The sequence below is a fragment of the Chiloscyllium plagiosum genome, unplaced genomic scaffold (assembly GCF_037043375.1).
Source record: "Chiloscyllium plagiosum isolate Xiang-an unplaced genomic scaffold, Cpla_swu_hap1 HiC_scaffold_18, whole genome shotgun sequence".
NCBI classification, from domain to species: domain Eukaryota; kingdom Metazoa; phylum Chordata; class Chondrichthyes; order Orectolobiformes; family Hemiscylliidae; genus Chiloscyllium; species Chiloscyllium plagiosum.
This window is the reverse complement of record NW_028270156.1, coordinates 37147901-37163284: the sequence shown is the minus strand read 5'-3', so window position 1 is coordinate 37163284 and position 15384 is coordinate 37147901. Positions and strand designations below refer to the sequence as shown.

The window sequence follows — 15384 nt, the reverse complement described above, 5'->3', positions numbered from 1 at the left end:
AGTTAAGTTATTGAACAAGATGGTGGTGAGTATAATGTGGAGTTTCAAAGTTATTTTGGTAGAATTTTTAAAAATGTTGACAAATCATTAAAACGCAAAGATATGACTGAAAGGGTGACATCCAAGGTAATGGGAAGCTAACATACAGACTCAAGCAGTTAGGAAAGTAAATGTGACGCTGACCTTTTATTGCAAGAGGGTTGGAGGCTTAGACTAAAGATTTGGTGGTGTCAATGTTGGACTGGGGTGAACAAAGTTAAAAACCACACCACACCAGGTTGTAGTCCAACAGGTGTATTTGGATGCACTAGCTTTTGGAGCACTGCTCCTTCATCAGGTGATTGTGGAGTATAAGATCGTATGACACAGAATTTATAGGAACTGTTTAGTGTGATGCAACTGAAATTATATATTGAAAAAGACCTGGCTTGTTTGTTAAGCGTCTCATCTTTTAGAATGACCATAATGGTTTCAGTTCTTTCACATGTAAATCCCAGAACATTTTTTTTTTTAAAAAGTTACATTCTCAAGTGAATGTTAACAGGTGCCATGGCTTCTCAAATCATGCATTAAAGGGGCAAGGCACCCTGTATGAGGTAGTCTTTGCCCAGCTATTCAGACTGACTCTATTCCGAAAAAAGGGATTTACAGAATCTTACATGGATTCATGCAGTTTTTGAGCAAAATATAATATAATTCTCCAAGTACAAATTCACCCCACAAGCTTATATGCGTGTCTGTCTGTGTATCAGCCTGTGTGTCAGCGTGTCTGCCTGTGAGGGGGTGGGCAGGGGGTGTATGAGTGTCTGTCAGACAGTATGTGAGAGTGTAAAGGGGTATAAGTCTGTGAGAGGGTGGAGGGGTGTGTGTGAGCGTATGAGAAAGAGCTTGTGAATAAGAGAGGTAGGCGTTTGTGGGTACCCATGGGGATGATGCAACCAATTTTTGATTGCAGTGATGCAAATGCTTTCTGATAAGGAGGCCAAGGAGAATGACCCAACAATCCCTGAAATTTAGAATGAAACGATTTTTTAAAAAACAAATGTCAAAGCAGATCCCGAGCAATTATTTCCATGGCTGAAGAGTTTGAAAAAAAGGAGACACTAACTGAGTCAGACAGCTATTTTGCACTCACCATTCAGAGTGTCATGAGTCATTGGAATTCTCCATCTCAGAACTGTGAATGGTTTGTAGCTGAATATGTTAAAGGCCAAAATATAATTTTTTGGACTCTTACAGAAATTAAGGGATTGAGAATTGGGTGGCAGAGTGGAGGAGAGATCCAAGATCACCTTCACCTTATCTGATTAGCACAGCAGGCTCAAGGGGCTGATATCTATGCAGGTTCCTATTTCTTGTATTCTTATGCAGTTAAGTATTTTTTTAAAACAAGAACTCATGGGTTAAAAATTAGTGCTTGTCAGGGATGTAATAAGCATACAACTATATCTAGCTTTTCCTACCAAACCTTGTAAGGCCCAATGCATTGAGGAAGATGGTGACGTGGTCATAATAGCACAGAACTCGTAAATCTAAAAAGGCCCAGATGCATGATCTCAAGACATGGGTTCAAAGCCCACCATAGCAGCTGATTTAAACTCAATTCATAAATCTGGAAATATATCTCGTCTCAAGTAATGAAACCATTGTTGATAGTCATCTGGTTCATTAAGGTTATTTAAGGAACAGAACCTGTTATCCTTACTTGGTCTGGCCAACATGGTCTCCATGGCCAGTTGGCTCTTAACTACGCTCGAAGATGGCCTAGCAATCTAACAGGAGCAATTAGAGATGGGCAATAAATGCTGGCCTTACCAGCACCCCATGAAAGCACAAAAGTTAATGACAGATTTCTTGCTTCTGAATTTTTTTTTGGATTGTTGGAGTTAGAATGCCTACAAATTTCTAAGGGGGTGAATCTTACAAGAAAATTAAAATGCAAATCAATTAATAAAGTTCAAGGGATTAAGAGATATGCCATGAATTGTGAACATCTTGAATTTGGCCAATTTATGTTTTTAAGTCATATCTTGATAGATACATGAAGAGCTGAACAAAGGGACAGAAACTGAGAATGGGCAGTAAGTACAGGCTCTAAATAACGATGAGGAATCAGTGCAGGTTTGTTGGGCTGAAGAGTCCGTTCCTGTGCTGCATTGTTGAACTGTATAATTTAAAAACAAAACAGATAAGCCAACACGCTCTTTCTTAGGGCCAAAACAACCCTATCAACAATCTTGAACACAGCTAATGAGAGACAAAGGATAATCGCTCTTTGGTCACCAGAGAATTCACCCACGAGGCTGTCAATTTATTCTGTTTGTCATTTTTTGGGATAATAACACTTGCTGGAAAAGTAAAAAAACAGCAACCTATTATCTCTTCTGCACCCAAGTCAAAAGGAAAGTTGAAACCAGGATCAGCAATGACAACTCAGAAAAGCATGCAAATGGTGACAGATTTGTGGGCAGCACGGTGGAACAGTGGTTAGCACTGCTGCCTCACAGCGCCAGAGACCCGGGTTCAATTCCCGCCTCAGGCGACTGACTTGTGTGGAGTTTGCACATTCTCCCAGTGTCTGCGTGGGTTTCCTCCGGGTGCTCCGGTTTCCTCCCAGTGCTCCGGTTTCCTCCCACAGTCCAAAGATGTGCAGGTTAGGTGAATTGGCCATGCTAAATTGCCCATAGTGTTAGGTAAGGGGTAAATGTAGGGGTATGGGTGGGTTGCGCTTCGGCGGGTCGGTGTGGACTTGTTGGGCCGAAGGGCCTGTTTCCACACTGTAATCTAATCTAATCTAATTACAATGGTTTAGATAGCAATGAAGTCAATGAACTTGAAAAATCCAAGTTTGAGAGATGGCAGAAAACTACATTAAAATGAATATATTTTTTCCCCGTGGATTAAGGAAATATTTTAGATATTAGTAAAAAGGTGTCTAGCAGAGATTTCTGTGGATGGATTTCATTATCTTTCAATGTTCCATCATGCACAACATACATCTTCTTTCCCTTCTTTTCGCAAGCACAGAAAAGCTTGCTCAAAAGGGGGAGAATTAAAACGTTGCCCTTTACCTTATTCTGCAACTAGTTTTAAAACTCTTTAATAGAAAGCACAGTGTAGAATTTATGTGCTGTAGCAGCTACTCTGTATTATTACCTGGAAGGAAGACTGATCCAATTCTTCACCTACTGTAAATACATACACTCCATGCCATTAAACTGAAGTCCAATTTAACTCAGCTCTGGCAAAACAACTGCACTATTTAATTATTCATGCTGTGTGCTGGACAGAATTATTTAAATCTCTACTTCAGTGACTATTTGGTGCTTCAATTAAAATTAGTCAAAACCGATCAGAGATCATCATCCATTTGAGAAGGTAACAAGCAGTATATTGTCACATTAGCAGGTTGAAAAACCATGAACACTATGAAATGCACTTTTACTTCAAGCAAGGTTTCATAGAGATGGTTAGTTCCCCTCCTGACTCCAGTTCTGCCTCCCCCACGTGAGTTTCTCAATATTTTACACAACAAACCTCAAAATCAAACTGTAATACACAAGTAACTTTTGAGAGATATTAGGGGCAACAGCTCCACAGATACCTTAACAAGTACAAAACACAATTCTTCAATTTTCTTAACGTCAGTAATACTTCTGTGCATGTGCAAAAAAAAAATTCAAAGTTGTGAGAGAAATCACAAAGTTTAGACAATAGCTTTGATTTAATAGTGAAAAGAAAATCACTGCAAATTTGTACTGTTCTGGGTCAATTGTGCACTGTGCCCATGTGCAGTTATGCATGATGTCCCAAAGCTGCCATCAGTAATTCTACACCACCACACAGTAGTGCTGAAATTCCAACAAATGGAAGTCTTCGAAATTACCTGAATTGACAACTTCTGAATTATTACATTGTTGCTCTCACTGTGAAAAGCCTTTCAAAAAAGTTCACACATTTAATGGGGTATACTGGAGTTTTCTCATGGCACACAACGTTTATAGAATCATACAGCATGGAAACAGACCCTTCAGTTCATGCCAAACATACTCCAATGAAACTAGTCCCACATACCTGCTTCTGACCCATATCCCTCCAAACCTTTCCTCGGCATGTACTTATCCAAATGTCTTTTAAACATGGTAATTGTACCCACACCCACCACTTCTTCAGGAACGTCTTTCCACACGCAAACTACCAAGTGTAAAAAATGTGCCCCTCAGGTCATTAAATCTTTCTCCTCTCACCTTAAAAGGATGTCCCCTACTCTTAAAATCCCCATTCTAGGGAAAAGACAATTACCATTAATTCCATATATACTCATTATTTTTTAAAATGTCTGAGGTCACCTCTCAACCTCTTATGCTCTGGCAAAAAATGTTCCAGCCTTTTACTAGCTTAGAAAAATCTTAAATTTTCTATCAATAGAATTATAATTTCTATATCATGGTTAAAACTATTTACAGTAAATGGTTTTTAAAATAATAAAATAATTCAAGAAATTGCAGGTGCAAACTTAATTTAATCTGCATGCCCCAGTCATTTATTTCCCAATGTATGAGAAGACTAACAATTGAGTGCTAGCCTTTTGAGAGTGTTTTTCAATATTATTGACTGTTTAGTCTGCTTGATCACATCACTATGGCCAGACACCAGAGAATCCCTTGGGCTGATGCTGAAATTGATGTCAAAAAGGTGAAATCTATGCCACAGAGATCACCAAATCCCGTGGGTAGCTTTCTCTTTGGTCAGTTATAGGCTTCAATGTTTCGAATCTGGATTGTGAAATCTGTGCCAATGTCATGCAACAAACCAAGAACCACCTTCCTCTTTCCAATTTTATGCTGTCTTCTTCAGAAGGTAATAACTCATACTGGGCTACAATTCCATCAACAGCAGTCGCTGTCCAATAAATTACTCACAGACCCATATTTATGACGATGGAAGCACCAAAGCTGATTGGGTCCTGTCTTTACCTCATCCAATTTTCTTCTGTCCTCTTCCCAATAAGAATTCATTGACAATTATCTTTGGCAAGAAACCTAGGCTCAGCTTCAACATTAATTTCTGTATCACCATTGCTGAGGTCAAATCACTCAGAGCAGATATGACATCGAATTCCATAGAGAGCAGTGTAATCAATCAGGTGAACAATCCGGGATGAGAGTAATTCATGTACTTTCTTTGCAAACCCAATGTAAGCACTCCCCATATTCTTCGAAAATAATATTCCTCTTCAGGATCCAGGGAAGTAGTAATACACTCAGGTTGCAATTGGCTACATGCAAATTTTGAGAATGACAGAATCATTGTTAGAATATATTTGTATTTACAAGTTTAAAAGCCTAACATTGTTGCATCCAAACATCCACATTTGAACATCCCTGCAGCTTTACAAGTAGTCGACTGGAGTGGGAAAGATGGATCAGTTTTTCACTTGTTTACCCAGATATACACACACAAACAACCAACCATAAACAAACAAACATACAAACAAATAGAAAAACAAGTCAAAACATTGGATCCTTAAGGGTTACACCATGGACTTCTCCACCTCCTGATGCTGCCTGGCTTGCTGTGTTCTTCTTGCCTCCTGCTAGTCGACCTTGGATTTCGGCATCTGCCGTTTTTTCTTTCTCTAAAGACTTTGGTTTTAGCTAAAATAAACCAAATCATTGCAGACTGTAACTGAACTTGGTGCAACTCCTGCTAACATCACCCAATTATTGAATGAATTTACTGACTGAGTCATTGGAGGCACCTCAGGAACTAACAAAACAAACTTACAGCTTACCAAGAAAATCCTACACGGTTATCTCCTGTATACAATTGAAGATCTTGATGTAGGCAATCTGTGATATATCAGCAGTTAAAAATTTCACAAGTTTCAACATGCTTGTGCAAGTACATGCTTAAATAAGACCCAACGAACCATATCAACCCAGAATTAGGACAGAATTTGCCACAGTGCTGCTTGGGGGAAAAAGGTGAATGCAGAAAGTGCAACCCAAACTAATTATGGGATTCAGGCAAAAGTATGTCCAGAAACAAAAACAGATGTTGCTGGAAAAGCTCAGCAGGTGTGGCAGCATCTGTGAAGAGAAATCAAAGTTAACGTTTTGGGTTCAGTGCATTTTCCTCAGAACTGTAGGTTCAAGCTTGTCCACAATGTGGGTCTTGTTTTTGAAATACTGTAAATTGTCAACTTGGCAAATTCTTCAGATAGTTTTTCTTCACAGTGACAGTACAAATCAAGATTGACCACAAACTGAGAATTTAAAAAAATAATGAGCTGGAAGGGACAGAAGTAAAATTCCTTCTATTTTAATTAGCATCTAACATGTGAACAAAGAGTCAAGTACCTTTCCCTGTGCAGTTGACAGATGTACAAGTCATAAAATTTCTTCCAATCAGAAAAATGTCGACAAGGTACAGCAGACTAATCACAAATCAATAAAACTTATGTTCTCTATCATAAGTCTACAGACATACAATTATTTGAGAGTTGTATGACTGGCAATCATTCCAAAAGAAACCTCATTTCATAACATTGGAACAGCACTATTAGTCCACCTCAAAACAGCAGATTGCTTAAAATGAAGCACTTACGTACAAGACAGATGCACTCAAACTCTACGAAAAGAGGAGACGAAGCTATACTCTAATATACCACACAATGATTATAATTCTGTATGATTCTGAGAGTTGTATCTTCCATTCAATGTTCTCATTTAACATTGCTTTTGTGGTCCTTACAGATATTGCTGCAGATCACCATTCATGATGTTCACAGCTGCCCACAGATTCTGTGGCTTACTTGGCATCCTGCGAGCATTGGGGGGTCTGACCATATGTGTAGCCCCCTATTGGGACTGGATAGCACATATAAACAAGTTCAAGTAACAACATGGTATATGAACTAGATTGAAGCGGAGATGAGCTGAGTCGAAGGCAGGAAGTAGCAACTGGAATATGTAATTGATTGTGACCTCATGTAAAGTAAATTCAAGTAAATTATAAATTAATAAATAGGCAGTTGGAATGAAGAAAGATCTAAAAATGGGATAAAGTACAAAATGTGCTTTATTGTTCCAACTGAATTAAATTCTCAAGGTTTGAGACTCTACAGTTCTTATAAACTTGAATTTCCAATGCCACACAAGTGTGTTGGATTCAGGTGTAAATAAATTTTTATTGTTACAGTAACAAAATTATTCCATCAGTCTCAACTTTCTTTGGCATTTTTAATCGGTTGTCTACTGGCAAGTATAGCCACTTCATGGACTTACACGGTTGGTGAGCCTCTAGGTCAAATATTAATATAAAACATGAAAATAAATTCTCACAGCAATTTCAATATTTCTACTTCATCTCTAAATACATGTGCAGATTCCAGATGTTGGTGCAAGATTTAATCTATAATAATAGTAATAGTTGACATTCTCAACACACACTTGATGCAAAATCCAGACCAAACTTTTCATTTTATACTAATAATTAATATTAACTCACCCTCAAATCCCAGAATTACAATTTGAAAAGAATGAGACAACCAGTCTTCAGATGTTCCATTAATAGTTCAGAAATTTGTAAATATCTTTAAAATCTGTATTGGCTTATACAGAAGTTGTCACAACATGAAGAAACGATTTGATTCTTAGGAGATGAATTTAGCAACACTGTCCACATGCATCAGTTTTTGATTGCAAAAATATCCTGCACACATTCTGCCACCACAGTCTTCTCAATTGGGTTATAAAGTTGTCAGAAACGTAAATTTATGCAATTCTAAGGTTGAGAGGTTTTACAGTTATTGAAGATTTGGCTACATACGATGTAAGATTTTATATAATTCAGACAAGAGATCTATATTCATGTCTTCCAATACAAAAATGCCCTAAAGCATGACAGTACAAAGATTTTCAGCAAAATGTATGTATTTGACAACACAATATTTGTGCAGAATGAATTTTCCAAATTCTTTTGGAATTATGTGGGTTCTGTCAAGATTTCTGCACTTCAGTGTTAACTATAGTTGAGTAAATTCAAGCATTGAAGAAAATGGTGAATTTTTCCAACACAGCATGGTCTTGGCAGAGCACAACTGAAGTGTATTCCTCCCAATGTTTAAAAACTGTTACACTGCATCAACATATCTTTTGAAAAAAAAACGCAGATGGCAAAAAAGAAATGTTGAAACTGAAGGATATTGTCACACAGCAAAATGAACTGCTGCAGCAAGTGACATTAAAGAGAAGGTCACAACGCCCATTATACTTCTAAATGCCTCTTTTTTTTTTTGCTTAAAATTGTTAAAATGCTGAACAGAATTCATTGTTCAACTGACATGAATATTGTGCATTTAATGTCTGTCGTACTTGTCCTTCAAACAGTCCAGGTCCCAATATGGTGCAAAATAACAAATGTTACAGTTTGCAGTTTCAAATAAATAAAACGATTGTAGACAACATAGAATCTTTGGAATCAAACAGGACATTCAAAAAACATGAATGAGGCTCCAATCGAATTTCCAGCAACAGAAACTGGAAGGTCATTACTTATTTGTAACAGTAAATGGAATGCTGAAGTATTTCAAGCTTGTAAACGGTTCCAAAAGAAGATGCCAGTTGCTCAGTTGCCAGATGCTCAAACCCCCTCAGAGATAAATATTAGCAAACAGCAATGAATGGCGTAAAGAAAATAGGGTCCATCATTAAAGAGACACTTCCAGTGTGGCAGATGGCAGCCCAATGATGCAAACTGGGACAATCATGATGTATTAGTCTGATTACATACAACCTTCTTTCTCATTTAGTTGCTTGCATTGATCTGAGAAAAGCAATGGATTCACTGAATCGGCAAGGCTCTTGACTCCTGGTACAATTCCACACTGCATCCAAAGTTCAATAGTTAATCAGGAAGACTTGTACTCACCTCATGCAACGGGCTTCTATTGACAGAACTCTCCGAGCCTTCCAGATTCAAAGTGATGTTCTCTCTTCAACCTCATTCAAGTGCTGACTATATTCTGAAATCAAAAACAATTAAACACTGCACGTGGAATCATCCTAGGTTGTGTACACACAGGTCAGCACTTTGCCAACATCATGTCCTTGGCTGAAAGTGGACATCCTCACCAAAGTCACATTAAATTTTAACCAAAAGGATTCTTGCTATAATCTTCAGATCAACTGGAAGGAGCCAAAAGGCCAACTGCAGGAACAAAACCCAATTCTAGTTACAGTACCTTCAAAATAATTGATCATCCACTCAAGACAGTGGACATAATTCACGTACTTAGGCAGGACAATTTGATCCACTGGGAACCATTTACTTGATGTCATATAGAAAAGGAATAAGCTGCATTTTCCAGGCATTATTCTGCAGTACATTTGTGATATTGATATTCAAGTTAAGCTTAGAGGATGGGTGCAACCAGTTTAAATTTAAGGTTGGAAAAAAAGTTGTTTAGAAGCAAAGTAGCAACTTGCATTTTTGTAGTCCCGAACAAAAATGCTTCATTGATTGCCAGACAGAAATCAACACCAAGCCAAAGAAAGCGGATTAAGGAGATGAATTTTACACTAAAGAATGAAAATTTCAATGCAGTGGCATTGCCAAGTCTACTCAGATACGGGCAAGAATCACTCCAAAAAGAGAAATATCATTTAAAAATGCTGACAACAGAGATACATCTGGTAATTCTAAAGACGAGAGAAATTCTGAAACATAAGAATAAACCCCAGGAATGCCCACCGTATGGTCAGCTAGCTTTTAAGGTGCATCTTGAAAAACCATTACAGAATATTTTTACTAAATGGAATAACAAGGTTTTCGAAATTATGCTCATCACTGGCATTTGGAAGGACACAATAGTGATACCATACAGGTAGAGAATTTTATTAGCAGCAAGATGCTTCAGCCCAGTGATGAACGTCTTAGTTGCAAACTCATTTAATCATACATGTTGGAGAGATTGCACATCTACAATATAGAACAGATTATATTTCCAAAACTTTTTAGCCTTATTCTTTAATATGTAAGCTGGGAATGGAGTTCATTCCCGATTTTAATGGGGTGGCACGGTGGCTCAGGGGTTAGCACTGCTGCTTCATAGCGCCAGGGAACCAGGTTCGATTCCAGCATCGGGTGACTGTCTGCGTGGAGTTTGCACGTTCTCCCAGTGTTCAGCGTGGGTTTCCTCCAGGTGGTCCTGTTTCTTCCCACCGTTCAAAGATGTGCAGGTGAATTAAGTGAATTGGCTATGCTAAATTTCCCATAGTGTTAGGTGCTTTAGTCAGAAGGAAATGGGTCTGGGTGGGTTATTCTTCAGAGGGTCGGTGTGGACTTGTTGGGCCAAAAGGACCTGTTTCCATACAGTAGGGAAAATAATCTAATCTTACTTCGTGAAGAAGTTGAACACACTGCGTTTCAGGTTTGAGGACGCTGAATATGTAAAAAAAGTGGTAATTAACATAGCTTGGTAAAACAAGATCAAATTTCTCAAACCTGAAACGTAGATTTGTGCTGTTGGGGTCAGGGGACGTGAATTTACTGAACAAAAAAGCGAATTACCTTAAAACTACATCAGCTTGAAGCAATAGTGTCCCTATGTCAGAGCTAGGGGCCCTGCGTTCAAGTCCCACCTGCTCTAGAGATGTGGAACAATGTATCTGAACAGCTTGAATATCAATATTTAAAACATGAGCATTTCACCATCTGTTTTCCCACAGGTTAACAACGCTACTAAAGGATGCAGAATAAAGGATGGTGACTGCACCAAATGAATTGAAGAGGCAGTAAAAAATGTGACAAAAGTTAAAAAAAAAATGAAGGCATGGTGCACTTTAAAGCTCCGATTAGCAAAAGACCTGTAACAAAGTTGTAGCAATGGAAGTGAAGGTGTGGGATAAGGAGAAAAGCATTTTCATCTCTCACTGTGTAATTATGGTGTCTAGATTTAGCCAGTCGACAGTAACATATAGTAAATCGAAAAAGAGATTCATAAACAAAACAATTGTGGAAGGAATAGGGACCTGACCTGGGGCTCCACATTTTGCCAATGACGGACTTTAGAGATATGCATGAAGATAGGGACATTGTAGAAGTGATAACTGTGGTAGAAAGTCCCTTTAGTAATGCAATGCAACGCAACAAAAAAAAATCAAATAGATGATATGCTTCATAAAATCCTAGCAGATCAACCAGATTGGAAATTAACATCAGCCCTGACCTCGGCAGTCAATGCGAAGACATCACTCCAGATGGCTGGGGACGAGAGCTGTATCAATTGATTATTGGGAGAGATCCATAAATTCCCTCAGTATCTCAATGATCACTGCTCTGTTTGGGAAGGATTACAATTAGCTTCATGTTTTCAACCAGCATGCAGGGAAAATGACAATCATTAAGGTAGCGGTTTCAGAAGAAAAACTAGTGAGACTCATGGCATCAGAGAAGACCAAAAATAAATGTTAATTCAGGGAACATGATATATTAAAAAAGAGACAGCATGAAGAGTGGAATGGTGTAAGAAAGGTCATGGGTAAAGATGGAAAAAAACAGTAATTTTGCAGCAGAGCAACCAGTTAGGGTGCATTCCAAGGTTCAGTGGCTATGATTATATGATTTGTTCAGATTCTGTAAGTGTGTAAAGTGATGAGGCACCAAATCTTTGCATACACATGTTGGACAATTACAAGGAACAGATTGTCTATCTTCAGTTAGCTTTTCATCTGCCACAAAGTGATAGAGACACAGGACAACAGAAAACAACAGAATGTTGACACCGAAGTAAATAAAATGCCAGTCAGATATAATGCATGAAATAAGGATAATAAGGTTAAAAATCACACAACACCAGGTTATAGTCCAAGGGGTTTAATTGGAAGCACTAGCTTTCGGAGCTTCGCTCCTTCTTCAGGTGGACAACCACCTGATGAAGGAGCAATGCTCCAAAAGCTAGTGCTTCCAATTAAACCTGTTTGACTATAACCTGTTGTCCTATGATTTTTAAAAACTTTGTACAGCCCAGAGTGACACTGGCATCTCCAAATCATAAGGATAATAGGCAGTCAGCCAGTCAGTGAGGCGGACAAAAACCAAATGAGTAAAAAAAAAGGGATAAAAGTGCTTTAACTAACAGAAGTAAACCTCTCATAGCAAGGGTAAGCAGAGGGGAATAAGAGGCACAGGTCAAAAGGCCTACCTGCAATTAGACCAGCAGCAAAGAAACATGAACCATAATGTGATGCACGTATAAGGAAAGTAGCTGACTGGTAGTGAATATTTATATTCTTTAAAGTAAAAATAAAAAGTTCTTCACTTAATGTTTAGGACTTTAATGTTTTCTCTTAAGCTCTTTGTTTTAGAAAAGAAATAAGTTTTTTTTAAATGTTATAATGTAAAAAGATGGGTATATAGATTAATTAGTTAATAACAAAATGAAATACAATGGTAAATGACAGAACAGGTGATGTATTGGTGCTGCAGCATGTGGAAGCTACTGGACACCAACACAATCCACAGCAAAAACATCTCTAACAAAGAAAGAAGTCCCTGATGGGGACAAAAGACTGAAGCCTGACTAATGACGCAAAGTTTTGAACAGGTTACTATGATTTGCCTTCACAACGTCACCTTCCTCCTTAGGCATGACGACCCTCAGGTTCTTTCTTTCCACTTTTAGTATTGTTATTTCAATAACATTATACATTTAATTATTTTGACAGGCAATGTTACAGTTACAAGGATCAAGAATCTAAGGAATAAGACAGTTTTAGGATTGTCCATAATTTTCACACTCATGCATTGTAGATATTGCTTACAAACTTCTTGAACTTTGCTGCCTGCAGTACTTGATCTAAATTTTCAAGTACCCTGCAATTCTAATTCTCATAGTTATCTCAAAACAATGCACTATTTTCATCCAGTTCAACAAATAACATACATTTCATTGGATTATACAGTGTGTTGCCAACTGGACATTTATTTCAGAAATGAAGAATACAGACTATTGACCAAATTAATGTATGTTCAATTCAGAAACAAGTGGGAACGCAAAAGGACAAAAGGCAAACTCAAGCAACCTTCTGTTTTTTAACCTTTAATGCCTTTGTCATCCACACCCACCAGCAACTATTACTAACTAACTGCACAACAGTTAAAAAGGATTGCAAAAACAGGCAGCGCCCAATAGAATTCATGCTAAAATATTAAATAGGAGAAAGTGAGGACTGCAGATGCTAGAGATCAGAGTTAAAAGTGTGGTACTGGAAAAGCACATCAAGTCAGGCAGCATCCGAGAAGCAGGAGAATTGACGTTTTAGGCATCAGCACTTCATCAGGAATCTTAAAAATACACATTCCCAATCAAATAGAAAAGCCATTGCAGTTTGGAATCTCTTCGACGCGATTCTTAGTCTCTCCCTTGCATTTGGCTCATCATAGGTAAGAGTTTGCTCACATGTTAATAGCCTTTATTCATTTTTAAAGCTTAAGGCGAAAGGGGAAAGAATAAAAAAAAAACCTGAGAGATGCTTTTTTTTTTTTAAACACACAGAGGGGCGATGTGTGTATGGAACAAGCTGATTCCCGATGAAGGGCTTTTGCCCGAAACATCAACTCTCCTGCTCCTCAGATGCTGCCTGACCTGCTGTGCTTTTCCAGCTCCACAGTCTCAACTAAAGGATTAAGTAGTTCACCATAAATTAATTCAATCTATCAAACTATTCTAATGAATTAACTTATTGAACATCATAACCCAAAACAAGAATGCATCAGTGGTAACTGTTATTGCTGAACAGTGTATTCCCAGACAGATAGCGTTTAGAGTCATAGAAAGTCATAGAGATGTACAGCATGGAAACAGACCCCTCGGTCCAACCTGCCCATGCCGACCAGATATCCCAACCCAATCAAGTCCCACCTGCCAGCACCTGGTCCATATCCCTCCAAACCCTTCCTATTCAGATACCCATCCAAATGCCTCTTACATGTTGCAATTGTATCAGCCTCCACCACATCCTCTGGCAGCTCATTCCATACACGTACCACCCTCTGCGTGAAAAAGTTGCCCCTTAGGTCTCTTTTATATCTTTCCCCTCTCACTCTAAACCTATACCCTCTAGTTCTGGACTCCCTGACCCTAGGGAAAGGATTTTGCCTATTTATCCTATCCATGCCCCTCAATTTTGTACACTTCTCTAAGGTCACCCCTCAGCCTCTGACGCTCCAGGGAAAACAGCCACAGCCTGTTCAGCCTCTCCCTGTAGCTCAGATCCTCCAACCCTGGCAACATCTTTGTAAATCTTTTCTGAACCCTTTCAAGTTTCACAACATCTTTCCGATAGGAAGGAGACCAGAATTGCACACAATATTCCAACAGTGGCCTGACCAATGTCCTGTACAGCCACAACATGACCTCCCAACTCCTCTACTCAATACTCTGACTAATAAAGGAAAGCATACCATACGCCTTCTTCACTATCCTATCTACCTGCGACTCCACTTTCAAGGAGCTATGAACCTGCACTCCAAGGTCTCTTTGTTCAGCAACACTCCCTAGGACCTTACCATTAAGTGTATAAATCCTGCTAAGATTTGCTTTCCCAAAATGCAGCACCTTGCATTTATCTGAATTAAACTCCATCTGCCACTTCTCAGCCCATTGGCCCATCTGGTCCAGATCCTGTTGTAATCTGAGATAACCCTCTTCGCTGTCCACTACACCCCCAATTTTGGTGTCATCTGCAAACTTACTAACTGCACCTCTTATGTACACAATGTGAACAGTGAGAGCTGCAAAGTTGCTGTCATTCTACTTAGTTTGTGGTTCTGATTACATATCGGATTGTTTAAATTCACAGTGTACAATCAAGGTGACAACTGCTCTAAACAGGTCGCAAATTGCCACGTGGACTGACAGTTCATTTGGTAAGCTCTCTCCTACAGTCATAAAGCACAGATCACTGTCTGTGATTACTTCTTCCATCATATCCTCAGATCCATAAACTAACATATCACCAACAATAGCTTCCAATCTGGGAAGACCACTGACACTCTCATGATATCTGCATTGATACTTTTCTGGAGCAGAGGAAACACCATATGGCATGGGCAAACATCTGTATGTCTGAATGCCTTCCAAGATGTAGTTGGAAAACTGCTCTTTTCATCTAGCTTTACTTGCTGATAACCATCCTTCAACAAAGGTATAAAGACCTTTGCCTTGGCAAGATGGGACCATGTTACTCAGTGTTTGTAGTGGAGTAGTAAGATCCTTTAGAAAGCTGAGAACATCTATAGATCCAAGTTATTTTCACTATCATCCCACTAACCCAAATCTGCTATACAGAACATTGGTGCAGCCAAATTTAGAATACT

At 38.7% G+C, this 15384-nt stretch overlaps 1 protein-coding gene across 10 annotated transcripts in view; it reads right to left on the bottom strand.

The window, feature by feature from the left end:
- Window positions 1–15384, bottom strand: part of plekha7b (pleckstrin homology domain containing A7b) — a 472905-nt gene that overhangs the window by 249284 nt on the left and 208237 nt on the right. The gene's annotated exons all lie outside the window — the stretch shown is intronic.